At 46.0% G+C, this 16769-nt stretch overlaps 2 protein-coding genes across 6 annotated transcripts in view; one reads left to right on the top strand and one right to left on the bottom strand.

Annotated features, from left to right (window-relative positions):
• Positions 1-16769, bottom strand: part of ABHD6 (abhydrolase domain containing 6, acylglycerol lipase) — a 66682-nt gene that overhangs the window by 38523 nt on the left and 11390 nt on the right. For 2 of the 4 annotated variants that reach the window (XM_072785690.1, XM_072785687.1), the window contains exon 1: positions 1845-2102. The gene's annotated coding sequence lies outside the window, so the exon portion shown is untranslated. Of the gene's footprint in view, positions 1-1844; positions 2104-2305; positions 2491-16769 lie in introns of those variants that run through there. The other 2 variants (XM_072785688.1, XM_072785689.1) reach the window with 2 other exon arrangements.
• Positions 10357-16769, top strand: part of DNASE1L3 (deoxyribonuclease 1L3) — a 29758-nt gene continuing 23345 nt past the window's right edge. The window contains exon 1 of one of the 2 annotated variants that reach the window (XM_072785692.1): positions 10357-10770. The gene's annotated coding sequence lies outside the window, so the exon portion shown is untranslated. The remainder of the gene's footprint in view (positions 10771-16769) is intronic. The other variant, XM_072785691.1, reaches the window with a different exon arrangement.

Raw genomic sequence — 16769 nt, forward strand, 5'->3', positions numbered from 1 at the left:
TTCTGATCCTGTCAGCACAGCTGTACCCCAGAGCATAGGCAGACACATGCAGATAGGACTTTACAAATACCATCACGGGGGTGGAAGGTAATGAGATCCCAGTTATTATAAGATCCCAGGGGAGAAAGAAATCGCTTTCAGTTGGGGGCAGGGGAGGAATCAGAGGTGTGTTCCTGAAAGAGACCACTGAGCTAGAGCTAAGGGGAGGTAAGACTGAGACACTGGAGATTCCAGAGAGGGCATTTCGGAAGGACAGTACAGCCTAAGCAAAGGCAGCAGCTCACCTGCCTGGGTTATAGCAAAGGAAGGGGGTAGAGGATGGGAACAGAATCTCCAGGGGCCCGGGCTGATGGGCTGGGGCAGAACTGGGAGCATAGGAAGTAACTGACCGTCCAGGACATGTTCAGCATCCCAGCCCTGATACTTGTTAGCTGTGTGGCCTCCAGCATGTCCCTGCTTTCTGTGCATTAGTCTCCTTGAGGAGGACACCCAGGACCCCCTTTGGGTGTGAGAAACTACTTTTAGAAAAATTGGTGTTAAGAAAGCAGGTTATTAATTTCTCTTATTTCTAACAAAAATATTGTTAAGAATTTATTAGTTACAATTGGGTAAAAATTCAGTCTAGTGGTTCAGAATGGGGGCTTTGAGGTCAGATTCCCGGTGTGTCCTGGAAGGGGACACATTCTTCTCTGAGAAAGGAGCATAACATTGGCACCTACCTCATGGAGCTACTGGGATAAGTAAGGCAGGTTAACTCCTAAAGATGCTAGGACAGGATCTGGCAGCCAGTACTTGCTTATTCCATGGCAGCTATTACTAATAATAAACTCTTCCTAACTCCTAGGCAGGTAGACCTAGCCATTAGGGATTTCTCAACAGGTGAGAAGTCAGGCAAATGCTGAACCTCCAGTCCAGGGTGGGACCTCTTCTTCATCAACCAGACGCTGAGGCATAAGAAGGGCTCAAGGTACATATCCCAGACTGCACAGCCTCTGGACCCTCCGGCACCCGCCCCCCAGATTTCACTCTGTTGACTTGGCCTCCTCCACTCGAATGCAGGTACAAGGGTGCAAACCTTGCATGTGCTCTGCCCTGCAGCCAGCGTTACACAATCCCAATTTCCAAGGCTGCCAGGAAGCCAGCGGAGGTGTAGGCGGGGGATGCTGGGGGTTGTGGGGCAGCACCGAGCTGTCCTGTCGGGGTGGTTGGACCAGCATCCTAACTCAAGGGTTGCAGGGAGGAGAGAGCATGAGGCCGAGGGAACTGGGGCAGGATCTGGAAGGGTGAGCTGAGAGGCTGCTGGGGGGTAGGTTAGGTACCGGCTGGGGGGAGGTCCCGAGGGGCGCAGGTATCTGGGGCGGGACGGGGGTAGGTGCCATCAGCTGGGAGGTCGAGCTGCAGCCTTTCCTCAGGAAGTGGTTGGAACGAGGATGCACGAGCCTCCAAAGCATCCAGGCACCAGGGGGGGCGCACAGGGGCTGGGGCCGGAGCCGGAGCCAGCGGGGGGAGGCGGCGCAGAGAGAGGGTGCAGGTGCGCCACCCATCCTCCCCTCGCCCCCGCTTAGGGCGGCAGGCAGCCCGGGAAGTGAGGGCGCCTGGCCCCGTCCGGGCTCTGCAGGGCGAGGAGCCGAGCCGAGAGCGAGGTGCAGGTCCCCGACCCCTGCGGCCCCGCGTGCGGCTCGCGGCGAGGCCAGAGCCCGGACTCGAGAGGCGGAGGGGGTCACGGGCACGGGGGGGTCACGGGCACGGGGGGGCCGCGGCGCCCCTCCCTCCCCCCTCCCTCCCCCCCCTCCCAGGCGCGCAGCCCCCGCCCGCCCGCCCGGCCTGCGCTCCCGCCGTCTGACCTCGGGCGCCTGGGTCGCGCCGCGGGCTCCCGACGCCGGTCCTCGGCCCCCAGCCCCGCTCGCTCGCGTCCGGCAGCAGCGCTCGTGCCCGCGCCGCTCGGTTCCCGGCGCCCGGCTCCGCCGGACGCCTTAAAGGCGCGGTGCGCCGGCCCGTGTCCGCCGACAGAAAAGCCGGCTCCGCCCGCCCGGTCTACGTCGGTCCCGCTCGAGAGCCCTGGGCCCCTGGGCCCCTCGGCCCCTCGGCTCCGGGTCAGGGTCGCGACCTCAGCTCCCCGGCTCCGAGCACCCCCGAGCGCCCGCCAGCCTCCCGCGCACCGCGAGCGCCCAGCCCCGCCCCTGCCCCGCCCCGCCCCTGCGGAGCTCCCCCGCGAGCGGAAGGGGTGGGGGGCCCGAGCAGCCACCAGCTCCCCCGGCGCAGCACACCCGCCCCGGCGTGGTTTCATTGTTTACTGAGCACCTACTAGGTGCCTGGTGCTGCGGGGCACGCGCCGTCAAAGTGACTCTGGCTGGATCCGTCCCCAACGGGCTCAGAGGGTCAGGCACAGGTTCACCTTACACACGTCGGCCCTTTGGATCCTATAAAGGGGTGGTTGTGACTGGCTTCCTTTCCCAGAAGAAAGATGGGGAGCTTGCGCATGGCTTCGACCTGTAAAGGGCAGAATTGTGAATTCAGACCCAGCGGCTGGCCCCAAAGCTCCCGGGGGGGGGGGGGGGGGGGGGGATGGAAGTCTTAAAAGACTTTCAGCCACCCCTGGTTAAATCCCCAATATGGTCATTTCTTCTTTTTAAGGACAGTTAAACCTCATTAGGCCAAAATAAATAAAATCAGGGGAGAGAGGGGAGCATAAAAATTGTAACCCATTAAATTCAAATGTGGTGTTGTCTGACTAGCTTATCAGCCACAAAGTCTGGATTTTTTTAATAGTTTTTTTTTTTTTTAAGATTTCATTTATTTATTCATAGAGAGGCAGAGACACAGGCAGAGGGAGAAGCAGGCTCCATGCAGGGAGCCCGACGTGGGTGCAGGGAGCCCGGGTGTCCAGGATCACACCCCAGGCTGCAGGCGGCGCTAAACCGCTGCGCCACCGGGGCTGCCCAAGCCTGGATTTTGAGCATCTGACGTCAGTTTACCACTCCAGCCTCATCTAGTATTCAGGGCACTCAGGCTAAATTCTACCACTTTAGCCTTTGCATGGACTGTTCCCTCCACCAGAACTCTTCCTTTTCTGCTTGGCCTGACTACTTCCTCTTTTCCATGCCTCAATTTAAATGTCACTTCCTCCAAGAAATCTTCCTTAAGTCCCCTTTAGCCCCACACTACTCTATGGACTTCTTCCATCAAAGTGTGTGTTCATTCATTTAATAAATATTTACTGAGTACTTACTGTGTGCTGAGTCCTGTATGCTGGATGTGGTGTGGGGGCTGATGTTTTCTGGTACTCTGAATCCATGGCTTCCTCGTTAGCCTCTTGCTCTGGACCTAGGTGGGACCAGTGCCCAGCAGGACTGGGTATTTAAATCTATCACAAAGGCAGCTTCCTGCCTGCCACACCCTCCGGACTGGTGGAACCTGGCTGAGTAGGGCGGGTCTGAGTTTTAAGACTGGGTCATGGACAAGAAGCCACAGGGATGGGGCAAAGGAACATTTTTGAGGCTACTGGTGACCACCTTGTAAAGCCAGCATCTGTCAGAGCTGCTGGAATCCATCCAGAGTTAAGGACAATCTCCCTGGCTTGGACTGGAGCATCTTTCTCTAAGATGTTGGCCACCTCATCATTCAGATTTCAAGAGTTGCTTTTGACATGCTTCATGGAATGTTCTCAGAGCTTCAGGGACAAGGTACTCATCGAAGAGCAAATTAATCAGGATTCTCATAGATCATAATTAACCAAACATGGTGATTTGGAAGATCTACCTGAAGAAATTAATCCGAACATAACACAGAGTGATATGGCATGAAAAATATGAAAAGAAAGATATTACAACTACGCAGAATAGACTGAAAAGATCTCAAATACATTTAAGCAGCACCAAAGAAAGAGAGAAGAAAGGACAGGCCATATTTGAGATAGTAATGGGTGAGAATTTCCGGAGCAGAAAAAAGATATACTTCTGCAGATTTAGGAATCCTAATATATCCTAAGCAAGATAAATAATAGGAAACCCACATCAAGAAATACTGTAGTGAGGGACGCATGGGTGGCTCGGCAGTTGAGCGTCTGCCTTGGCTCAGGGTGTGATCTCCCGTCTTGGCATCGAGTTCCACATTGGGCTCCCCGTGGGGAGCCTGCTTTTCTCCCTCTGCCTGTGTCTCTGCCTCTCTGTGTGTGTCTCTCATGAATAGATAAATAAAAATTTTTTTAAAAATAGGGACTGTACCCTATTAAAAAAAAAAGGAAATATTGTAGTGAAACTACAGAATACTAAAAACAGTGAAAAAATCTTAAAAGCAGCTAGAGATTTTTTTTTTTAAGATTTTATTTATTTATTCACGAGAGACACAGAGAGAGAGAGAGAAAGGCAGAGACACACACACAGGCAGAGGGAGAAGCAGGCTCCATACAGGGAGTCTGATGTGGGACTCGATCCCGGGACTCCAGGACCACACTCTGAGCTGAAGGCAGGCACTTAACCACTGAGCCACCCAAGCCTCCTGTGGCTAGAGATTTTTAAAAAGGTGCAGATTATGCCCAAAGGAAGGAATTAGATTGTCAGCAAACTTCTGAATGGCAACATAAGAAGCTAAAAGATGTTGAATAGTATCTCCAAAGACCCGAGAATCCGATCCTCAGCCTTTCAAGAATGAGAGTGACAGATGGACAAAGTGAATTTACAACTGGACGATCTAACTGAACAACTGAACTTCTTTTTTTTTTAAGATTTTATTTATTTATTCATGAGAGACACAGAAAGAGAGAGAGGCAGACACAGGTAGAGGGAGAAGCAGGTTCCATGCAGGGAGCCTGATGTGGGACTTGATCTCTGGTTTCCAGGATCACGCCCTGGGCCGAAGGCGGCGCTAAACTGCTGAGCCACTCAGGCTGCCCCTAACTGAACTTCTAAGATATATACCTCAGAAAGAATATCAGGGAATACCAATTAAGGACTTCAGGGAAAAGAGGAATAGTGAGTGAATAAATTGGTAAATACAGTGAACTTAAACAAAATTGTCAGTACAAGACAATAATGATTACAACAATAGTACATAAACCATAGGTTTAAACAAGATCAGAACTAAAAATACAGGACAAAAATAAATTAGGAACAAGGTGGTCAAAATTAAAGTGTTCCAATAACTTTGCATTTGGGGTGGGAAGGGAATTAAGATATTAACTTTGGTCTTTGTTAATTAGGTGTGGTACAATCTCAATGGTATTCACTAAAATAATACAAATAAAATCTATAACTTTCAAATCAGTAGAAGGTGGGAAGTGACATAAGCCAATAAAATACTCAAGTGCTTATGAAACCCAAAGACATGTAGAAAAAGTGAGACTTCCTAAAAAAAGATAGTAAAAAAAATAAGTCCAGATATACTAATAATCATAGTCATTTAACTAAACTCATCAGTTAAAAGTCAGAAATTGTCAAATTGGATGTTAAAAGAATATAAGAGGTACTGTTTCAGGAGGTATTCCTAAAACAGGAATTTGGGAAGTAAAAGTATGGAAAATGATATACCTCAAAAATTGTATCCAAAAGGGAACTGGTGTAGCTATGTTAATATTATATAACAGACTAACACAAATCACTGAGGATGGAGAGGATCACTACATAATGATAACAAGTTTGATTTGCCAGCAAATTATATCAGTTGTCAACTATAGAAAACGTAAATCTTATTATTAGAGAAATTGGTAAAATATCTAGTCAAAGGAAAACATTAAGCCTGATGGTTCTAAAAGTCTAAACTTTCAAGGAATAGATCATAATACTCTCTCATAAGCCCTTCTGGAAAATAGAATAAGGGAGAGCACATCAACTCTATGCTGCCGATCTAAATTCCATACCAAGAAGATCAGGCCAATATTACTCCTAAATTGCTCAAAAACATGGAGGTGAAAACCCTTAATAAAATATTAGTACATTAAGACCAGCAATATATAAAAAGGATAATGCATCATTCCGAAGACAGTTTTATCCCAGGAACGTCAGGGTAGTTTAACATTAGGAAATATGTTCTTGTAGCTAACCACATCAATATATTAAAGAGGAACTAGAAGATCATCTCAATGGTTGCAAAATTTTAAAATTCAACAGTTCCTCATAGCAATAACTCACAGAAAACTAGGACGAGAACTTCCTTAATCAGTTAGAAGGCAATGACCAAAAGCCCCAAGCAAATATCATTCTCAATAATAAAGGTTAGAAAGGTCATTCAAAATAAAAAATGGTTCCAATCAAAATCCCAACAGGGCTTTTCAAGGAAGACGATGAGTTGATTATAAAATTTATGTGGAAGGGGTGCCTGGGTGGCTCAGTTGGTTGAGCATTTGACTTGATTTTGGCTCAGGTCATGACCTCAGGATCCTCAAGCCCTGCATTGGGCTCCCTGCTGAGAGGGGAGCCTCCTTCAGGATTGTCTCTTTCCCTCTGCTCCTCTCTGCCACTTGCTTCTCTCTCAGTAAAATACATAAATAAATCTAAAAAAAAAAAAAAGATTTATATGGAAGAGCAAAGGTCCAAGAAAAGTAAAAATATTTCCAGCAAAGAAGAAAAAGTAGATATCAAGATTTGTTATAAAAGCATGATTATTAGGACAGTGTGTATTCACTTAGGGACAGATAAAAACACTAATGAAACAATAAAAATCATAGGGAAACGTGGCTTATGAGGGAAGTAACATTTCAGATCACTGGGGAAAGGAGGGCTAATTCAGTAAATGTGTTAGGACACTTGATTATTCACATAGAAAAACATGGAATTTAACAACCTACCCCCCTCCAAATTGATTCAGGATAGATTAAAGACTTTAATATCAGAGGCAAATCTAAACTTTCAGAAGGACAACATAGGGGAATATATCTAGGGTCTTGCCAGCATTTGGATCCATGGGGCTGCCTTTAATCTAGTAGGTATAAAGGGTATCTCGTTGTGATCTTAATCTTCATGTCTATCATGAATGGGCTTGAGTAATTTTTCATATAGTTATTTGTCATTGTGTTTCTGTGTCTGTGAAATGATACCTGTTCATGTCCTTTCCCAAATTCCTAATTGTCTGTGTCTTAATTATTTGTAGTTATATGTGGTGCAAAGATCTTCTAGTTTGTGGCTTATCTCTTCACTTTTTTTTAGTGCTTTTGGAAAATTGTCAACTTTATTTTAGTCAAATTATCCTCTGTGCTCTGTGTTTTTTATGTCCTGTTTAAGAAATCCTTTCCTACCTCACCTAAACCACGTTGATTGAGATCAGGGGAGATCTAGCACCCCAAGGACACTGGGGATGCAGGTACCAAACTGGGACTAATAGGTGGGCTGGCAAAAATCACAGCAAGCAGTACAGATGAGCAAACACCAGCCCTAAGTGTTTGAGTCATCGGAACACCTCTCAGATGAAGATGGTGGGTCCAGCTCTACCACTTACTAGCTATCTGCCTGTGAAACCTGAGTTTCTTCATCTTTAAGTAGGGGGTGACGATGAGCAACTGATGATGGGACCAACCTCATGGAGCTGCAGACAAGATCAAGCTGAATAATGTGTTTACAGATTAGCCCTGCACCTGGCACCAAAGAACTATGCATAATATCAGCTATCAGCAGCATCGCTGTTCATACACCAAGCATTTACTGGCTCGCCCTGTTCTTAGAGGGGCCTAAAAATCATCTTTGAATAGTCAAAGATCGGTCAGGGAAGAGAGATTATGAAGACCCCAGCGTGAGCCAGGAATCAATGGGTGAAGGTTACCAGCATGTATGTGTGTGTGAATGTAGTGCATAGTTCTTGCCAAGAAAACATACATTTCTCCAAGATCCTCCCAGGCTTCATTTCAACATCCGTATCACTCATGACACTGTACTGAGACCTCTTCCTCTTAGTGTCTCTCCTGGGCCTTTAAACTTCCCACTGGGTAGCCACTGTGACATGAACAGTTTAATGAAGCTTTCAAAGATGTGTGTCACCTTATACCATCTAAATCATAATGCTCCCTTACCCATCTGATCTATCAAAAAAGATAATACTTCTTCACTTGTTCTTGTCTCTTCTCTGAGCTGCTGAAGTCATGTGCGGACCCAGATCGTACAACTGTGTGGATGGATTAGAGTCTGGTCACCCTTCAAGCAGGGGTCCCGATGCCCTAATTGGGGTTCTGGGGACTGGAGGTACTGGGTTCCCTGGGGAACTGGGGCCAGGAGCAAGAATACCAAGTTTAGTCATCTCTTCCCAGTGGCACACAAGTTGCTGGGAACAGACCAAAAAGCTAGAAGCTGGATGAACAATGGGAAGGATGAAGCTAGGGGGAGAAGGCAGTTGTGGGGAATAGACTCCTGCTCCTTTTTGCCAGTTCTCAAGTGGATTATTCTCAAGACATAGGATGAGCAGATGTTAATTAGTAGGTGGTATACATTTCTTCATTGCCTACTTTGTACCGGGAATTGTGATTTTCATGCATTGTATCATTTGTTTTCCTCTTCACAACAGCTGTGGAGTGTGGATGTTATGACTTCCACCATTTAACAGACAAGAAGATTGGGCTCGAGATTACATAACTTGCTCATGTAGCCAGTGAGTGATGGAGCAGAGACAGACATGTTTCCTGAATCTGTGCTCTTAGCCACTGTACTCAATGAATACCTCCTATATATAAGACTTGTACAAGACTTCTATTTTGTAGGCTGCCATGGAGACTCCACCAAAGTCTTGAATGATAGAATGGGCGTTGGTAGAAGCTCAGGAAGTTGCTACTGAGGGTCTTTTTCTTAAGAAATCCACTGCATTTGAGTGATGGCAGGTCTCCACTGTTATGGCTACATGTGAGCACAGCCTGGCTGGATATGAGTGGGTCTCCATGGAAACATAACTTTCACTGGCTACCGCTTCCAGAGTAGTCAGCTTAAATCTCTGAGAATTCTTCTCAAATATAGTTTCAAGACTTTATCTGCACCACATTTTACACATGAGACTCTGAGGCAGTGCAGAGTAACGCCTGGGAATACAGGATTTGCTGCTCTCTGGCAGACCTGAGTCTTCCATTTACCAAGTGTACATTTCTGACAAGTGGCTTACTTTCTCTGGGTCCCAGTTTAGACCTCTATAAAATAAGGAGTAATACAGTACTTACTTCATAAATTTGTTTTGATCATCACTAAATTCTTAAAATTAGGTGTTGGCTGTTACTATTTCTTTCCCATTTACCATTTTCTTTCTGCTGCCTCTGTTCCCAAGTAAACTAGAGTAACTGATTCATCCCAGTTTGCTCAAGACTTTGTCTTTGCATAAAAAGTGTCTCTTCACTTTTGGGCAAACCATGATGCTTGGTCACCCTTCCCGACTCTCCAGTCAAAGAAGTCATAATGGTCCCCATAAAATAGTGCCCAATGGGGCTCAAGAAGGTTTGAGTCCCAAGAATTTACACTAGTCATTCATATTCATAGTAGTTTTTTGGCCACTGGATATGGAATGAAGGCTCAGAGGCACAGAAAATGACTGAAATAAAAGGCAAATCCAAATAACAATCTAATTTTGAGTCCCTGCGGTGGCTGGGTGGCTCAGTGGGTGGCTCAGTGGTTGAGCATTTGCCTTTGGCTCAGATCATGATCCTGGGGTCCTAGGATCAATTCCTGCATCAGGCTTCCTGCAGGGAGCCTGCTTCTCCCTCCACCTATGTCTCTGCCTCTCTGTGTCTCTCATGAGTAAATAAAAATCTTAAAAAAAATTTTTTTTTTTAGTCCCCAAGAGCAGGAGCTGCCTTATGATCTCTGTGTCTCCCTCCACATTTAGTAGGTTATCTGTTAAATGAGTGCATAACCAATCCCCTAAAACACCCATGATGCAAAATGATCCCCATATCCAGGCAGGGGGCTCCTTGTGCCAACAAATCTCCAGGGCTGATCTCTTAAGACTGTGGTATGTTATGAATGACACCAGCGTGCATCTAAATCTGGTTCTGGGATGATTTTGGAGCAGGCTCAGCCTATGCAGGAGAAATCTCATCCCACAGTGGGACTCCTGCTTCAAAAATCATTCACGAGTCACTGTTTCGTTAAGGATTGACACCCACTCACAGCTGCGCTCTTTGCCCTGTCTTTGGGACTGATATAGTTATCAATGGATTTGTAATTAATTGTCCAATGATTGATGACCCAAGAGGGATATCTGCCCCGGGAGAACACCATACAACCTACTGAGGCCTCCTACTCACAGCATGGGGTATCTCCCAAGTTCTCATGCTCCTTATGTGTGGGGTAGGCAGGAGAGCTCAGAATATGGGGAGAAAACATCCCTGCTTGCTGGGAGTCTAGGGGATGCGACATGGATTGTTCTCAGTGTTCTGAGCTGGAATACTATCAGGGCCTTGTCACTGCTACATGCCAGAGAAGAAATGATATGGGGGGACTAACCAGGTATTTGTACTCTGGTGTCAAACAGTCCTGATGTACCTCTTGGTAGCTGTGAGACTTGGTTCAAGTGACACCCTCTCTGACTTTGTAATTGAAGAGAAGATGTGTAATATGGGGCCTACAACAGCTCGATACCCATAGCTGTTGCTACTGATTTATGACTGTGACCCAACATAAACACCCCATGCAAGGAGAGAACAGTCCCCAAATCAACAAATCCAGAAGGGAGTGTCAAACAGCAAGCACTAAATAAATGTCAGCAACTCTTATTAAGAGCTTTTAAATCATCATCTACTTCCTGTGTCTGAGTCATTCAGCTTCCCTGTGAATACCAGGAGAGGCTTATTTAAGAACTTCTGTGAAACACGTAAGTAATATTCCCACTCAAAGTGCATCACCTGAATCTAATCATGAGGAAGTCCCAGACAAACCCAAACTGAGGGAGATTAAGCAAAATAACTAGCCTGTACACTTCAAAAATGTCAAGGATATGAAAGACAAAGGCTGAGGAACCACTCGGATTAGAGGGGCTTCAAGGACACAGGACTGCTAAGTACAATGTGTAAGCGTAGATTGGATCCTGCACCAGAAAGAGATAACTGCTTTAAAGGACATTATGAGAGTAATTGGTAAAATCTGAATAAACTCTGTAGATTAGGTAATAATATTATATTGTTGCTAAACCTTCTGGTTTTGATAATTGTCCCGTGGCTCTATAGGCAAATTATTTGTCCTTGGGAAATCACTAGGAAGTATTTAGGGATAAAGGGTCCTAAGGCCTCCAACTTACTCTTGAGCAATTCAGGAAAAAAAAAATCTGTATGTATGAAAACTTATGAAAAAACAAATGTGCCTAAATGTTCATGGGTGAATCTGGGTGAAGGGTATATGTGAGTTTTTGAACTATTTTTGCAACTTTTAAAAAATATTTTTATTTATTTATTCATGAGAGACACAGAGAGAGAGAGAGAGAGAGAGAGGCAGAGAGAGACGCAGGCTCCATGCAGGGAGCCCGACGTGGAACTCAATCCTGGGACTCCGGTATTAACTTCCCGGCCAAAGGCAGGCGCTAAACCACTGAGCCACCCAGGGATTCCCAATTTTTGCAACTTTTAAGCACATTTGAAATGATGTAAAAATAATAATTAAATCATAATTAAATAAAATGAAGAAATTACCAAACCCTCGGAAAAAAAAGAAGAAATAGTGCAGTCAGGCAAGCAGTCAGCTCCCTGCTCCAGTACCACCAGTCAGCAGCTGCGAGAAGCCTTCCACCTCGGGGTCCTGTTTCCTCACTGTCCCCTCTCCTGGTCAGCCTGGAGAGGCCAGCTGTATACTAACAGGCAGCTTTAGAATCGGCCACAGAGGCAGGGACAAGGGCCAGGCTCGTTTCCCCATGTGGTAAGGAGAGAAAGGCAATGGATCCAGCACAGTGCGGTGGCCAGGGGGAAGGGGTGAGGTGAGGGGTGCTCCAATGGCATCATTTGGCCTGCCTGCAGCCTTTTAACCTAGGTGTCTCATGAAGGGCAGGGTGAAAAGTCCTGTGGTGCCAGAAGAGAGTGTTCTAGCTCTGAGATGCTGCTCTATCCCAGGAAGAAGGGGAACTTGGCTCCCCAGGAGAGGGGTGGTGCTCACTATCAGCCAGAAGAGGGCGCTCTCTTCTCCCGCATCTTCCTGGACATCCATGCTCACAGATCTGCAGATCTCAGGGGGCAGATTAGGTTCAGGTGAAAGAAGCAGGAGTGTGAAAGTGAGGGTTGGCTTCTGTCTTCGTTTAAGATGTGATACTTTGTTCATAATGGATGCTTTGCATTAATTTTGATTAATTACTCAAGATTAATTAATTATTGAAAATATTGCGTTAAAATATTATTGATCTTGATTAGTGAGTTCTTTGTCACCTCCTTAAATGTTCCACCTGAGGCCAGTGCCTCATTTGCCTCCTCCTAGTCCCACTCTGGCAGGTTGAACCTCTTCATTGCAACACCACCAGCTCAGAGTTTGCAATTGGTCAGATGAGGTCTAGAATTAATGGGTCTTCTCGTACCATAAAGAAAGGGCTGGCTAAGAGAATTAATTCTGAAAACCTGAATTCCTGCCTTTAATGTCACTTTACAGTCATTTACATTTAATGAATGTAAAGTGACATTAAAGTGGCTGGGGCCTGACATCATTATCCCCAAGTCTCAATTTTCTCATCTGCAAAATGGGGATTACAATCCCTTCTTTGCACAGTTCATTCTGAAGGCAGTATATCACCCAACTGAGATGTTCTGAGGGCCAGACACTGTGCTAAGTCTGCCCTTTATTTACAAACTCACAAAATGGTCACAGCTTTACCACGTAAGAGCTATTATTATCGCCACTTTTGAGGATGAGGAAATGAACACAGAGAGCTTTAGCTACTTGGCCAAGGTAGAACAGCCAGTAACTAGAAGTGCGTATGCTTTCACCTTCACACCAACGGGGATAAGGGGATGTGGGGGTCTGGTAGTGATTTCCATCCCAGTGGAGACATTTGGCAATGTCTGGAGATATTTTTGGTTGTCATGACTAAGAGGGTGCTACTAGCATCCAGTGGGTGAAGGCCAAGAATGCTGCTAACCATCATGCAATGCATGTGGCAGCCCCCACAACACAGAATTATCTAGACCAGAATGTCAGTAGTGCTGAGATGGAGAAGCCTGCTCCCTGCTCTACTCCTGAGTTCGGGGAGCTATATGAGAATTTAGCCCTCAGGGCTCCCTGAAAGGCAGATGCTATGTGGAGGTGGTTGCTATATTTCTTTTGTCTCAGTGGCCTGGATTCGCTTGGTTATCCAGGGACCTGAGTTCCCCTGGCTCTGTGTCCTCACACGATGGTTGAGAAGACAGGCTCTGGAGTCAGAGCACCTATCGTGCTTTCAACAACGATTGATCAAACACCCACTGTGTGCTGGTCTTGTCCCAGGCCTTGCAGACACACATACGTGTCCCTGTCCCAACAGAGACAGACATCCAACAACGCACAGCTCATACATAATCATACACTGTGATACATACCATGAAGCAAAAGACATAGGCCCCATGGAAGAGAATAAAAAGGAAGACGCTGATGGGCTAGGGGTTCCAGCAAGGCTTCTCTGAGAAGGTGACATTGAAACTGAGACCTGGGTGGCTCAGTGGTTGAGCTTTTGGCTCAGGTAATGATCCCAGGGTCCTGAGATTGAGTCCTGCATCAGGCTCCCCACAGAGAGCCTGCTTCTCCCTCTGCCTATGTCTCTGCCTCTCTCTGTGTCTCTTATGAATAAATAAAATAAATAAAAATCTTCAAAAGGAAACTGAGACCTGGGGGTGGAAGAAAGGAAGATCACTGCAAGTGGAGGGAACGGCTGTGCAAAGGCCCTGAGGTGGCATTGAAAACTGCTCAGTATCAGGGGAGGCCAGTGCAGAAGGAAGAAGGGAAAGGAGTAATGTTATTTTGAAGAGATGAGTCGGTAGAGGCCAGGGGAAGGACATAACGACCAGTTATGTCAAATGAAGGGCTTTTGAAGGGTTCTGATCAGAGCAGTGACACCCCGAGGCCCGTCTTCAGAACACTACCTGCATGAGGTCCAGGCACAGCCCTGTGTGGAAGATGCTATGTGAGGCCAAAACCCAGAGCCTGCTTCATCATCTGGAAACCACCACACAAAGGCGAGGTTTGTCTCTATTAAGCAACCTTCAGTCAGGCACCTCCCCTGATGGTTGGGGCGAGGGAAAATGGCTCTGAACCGTGATAACCAGAGCAATTTGCATACATTACAAGATTATTGCTACGGCTCATTTGTTACTAGACAAAAAATTACATCAGTCACTGGAGACACCTGTTCAGGTCATGAGGCTTGTCCCCCCAGCCACTGGGGGGATTTTCCCATAAAGCTTTTGTTTCTTCTTCTACTTTTGCTACTTTCTTATTCCTACTCAGCCAGTGCACTTTCACTACCCCTGAATTCTCCAGATCTGAGGTGTCCTTTGGCGCCCCTTGACTCCCATCCCACCAGGGTCCATGGTGGATGGCTGTGGCTCCCAGGGACGATTGGGACCATGTGTCTGGACTCCCACTCCTCATTTCTGCCCATTCACATGACATGAAGGGAGCTTATCAGTAGGGGCTTTGTGAGGTGGTTTTGAGGGGACCTGGCCATCCCTCTCTGATTGGGATGGGATTTCCCAAGGTGGACATTCCTCCAGACATTGAATGGAGTTTTACGAAGAAAACAGTTCTATGGACAATAAAGTCCAGATACCCTGTTTCAACACACTGAAGCAGCTTGCTTTATTGCAGAACTTTTCAGAACATCTAACATGCTAATGTGCTTTATAAAGCTCCAGGGAGTAATATATATTTATCCTTTTCTTGAGGAGAATTTTACAGAGTAGTGTCTGGAAGTACATGCCCCAGGTCATCTATAGCTGCCAAGTGGCAGAAGGAAGGACACTTCAAAGTGATCAATGTGGGTCAGGCCAGTGTCTGCCTTTCCTTCCCAGCTCTGGACTCCAGGGTCCTGGAAGGAATAGTGTCAAACCCCCAATTCCCAGCACAAGATGGAAAAGTGGGGGTTTCTCCTTTCCTTGAGCCTGCAGTACACAGTCTCGTGTCTCCGACCTCTCCGTGTTATCAGTGACTCCTGGAGCCGGTTGAAATCCACGCTTGGCTCAACTGTACAAAGACAGAAAACATGTTGGCAGGGGCATTGTTTAATCTGCTTTAAATAATGGAAAGCTTTTCAGTACTTTTATCTTTCTTTTTAATTACTAAGCAACTACCTATTTTTGGAAAAATGAACAAACGAAAAAAATCAAGCAATACCCAAATGTATAACAGTAAAAAGTCAATGTCTCCTTTGGCCTCCTCCCTCTGCCTGGCCTGCAGCATTTGTTTGCTACGTTGGGTTTGGCAGATGAGAAGGCTGGTCTGCAGTCGGAGGGCCTGGGTTCAGCCGCAGCTGAGACGGCTAGCTGTGCGTCCTTGCGAGCAAACCTCAGTTTGCTCATCCATAAAGTGGAGGGCCTGGGGGAGTACTGAGTGATGGGAAATACAGAGAGCGCTCAATAAAGCCCCTGCTCCTAGTGGACTTCAGTTAAATGTGAGGCTTAGCATTTTTTTTTTTAAAGATTTTATTTATTTATTCATGAGAGACACAGAGAGAGAGAGGCAGAGACACAGGTGGAGGGAGAAGCAGGCTCCATGCGGGGAGCCTGATGTAGAACTCGATCCCAGGATCCCAGGATTACGACCTGAAGTGAAGGCAGATGCTCAACCACTGAGCCACCCCGGTGCCCTGTCTATACGCAGAAGCTACCATACAGAGATTTATTTTTCAAGTTAATATTCAGATGATGAAAGTTAAAGATTCAAAAACAGATTAGTCAACTCATCCTACAGGTTAACCTTTTTTTTTTTTTTTTTTTTTTTTAAGATTTTAGTTTTAAGTAATCTCTATACCCAACATGGGACTCAAACCCACAACTCCCAGATCAAGAGTCGCATGTATCACAGACTAAGCCAGCCAGGCGTCCCCAGGTTGGCTTATTTTTGACACTGGGAACTAAACCCTATTCCAGGACTGGGATAGGATCATAACTGCTGTAGAAAATGTCATGCTTTTAACTTCAGCTTATAAAAATCCTTTTTATAAATCCAGGCGGGATTGTCAGATAAAACAGAGGATAGGATGTCCGATGAAATTTGAATTATCTAAAAGTCAAATTTACCTGGGGGTGCCTGGGCGGCTCAGTTGATTAAGCATCTGCCTCTTGATTTTGGCTCAGGTCATGATCTCAGGGTCCTGGGATTAAGCCCTGAGTCAGGCTCTGTCCTCAGCAGAGAGTTGGCTTAAGATTCTCCCTCCCCCTCCCTCTGCTCTCTCTTTCTCTCTCAAATAAATAAATCTTAAAAAAAAAAAAGTCAAGTTTACCTAGTGCTCTGTATTTTTATTTGCTAAATCCAGCCAACCCTACATTCAGCAAACTTAAAGATTTACTTTTAAGGGGTTATAGACCCATTTGTAAACACTTTAAACTTCTTTTTGTTTTTTTAAGATTTTATTTATTTATTCATGAGAGATACAGAGAGAGGCAGAGACACAGGCAGAGGGAGAGGCAGGCTCCATGCAGGGATCCTGATGCAGGACCTGATCCCGGGACTCCAGGATCATGCCCTGGGCTGCTAAACCACTGAGCCACCCAGGCTGCCCTAAATTTCTTTTATACATTTAATAGACCCCATTTCCTAGTAAACTTTAGTTGTCTGAACTAATCAAAAAGCAACATTTTAAAATACTAAGTAATTCTTTTATCTTTTTTTTATACAATTTTTAAAAGTAATCTGTGTACCCAACGTGGA

The sequence above is a fragment of the Canis lupus genome, chromosome 19 (genome assembly GCF_048164855.1).
Source record: "Canis lupus baileyi chromosome 19, mCanLup2.hap1, whole genome shotgun sequence".
Lineage (NCBI taxonomy): Eukaryota > Metazoa > Chordata > Mammalia > Carnivora > Canidae > Canis > Canis lupus.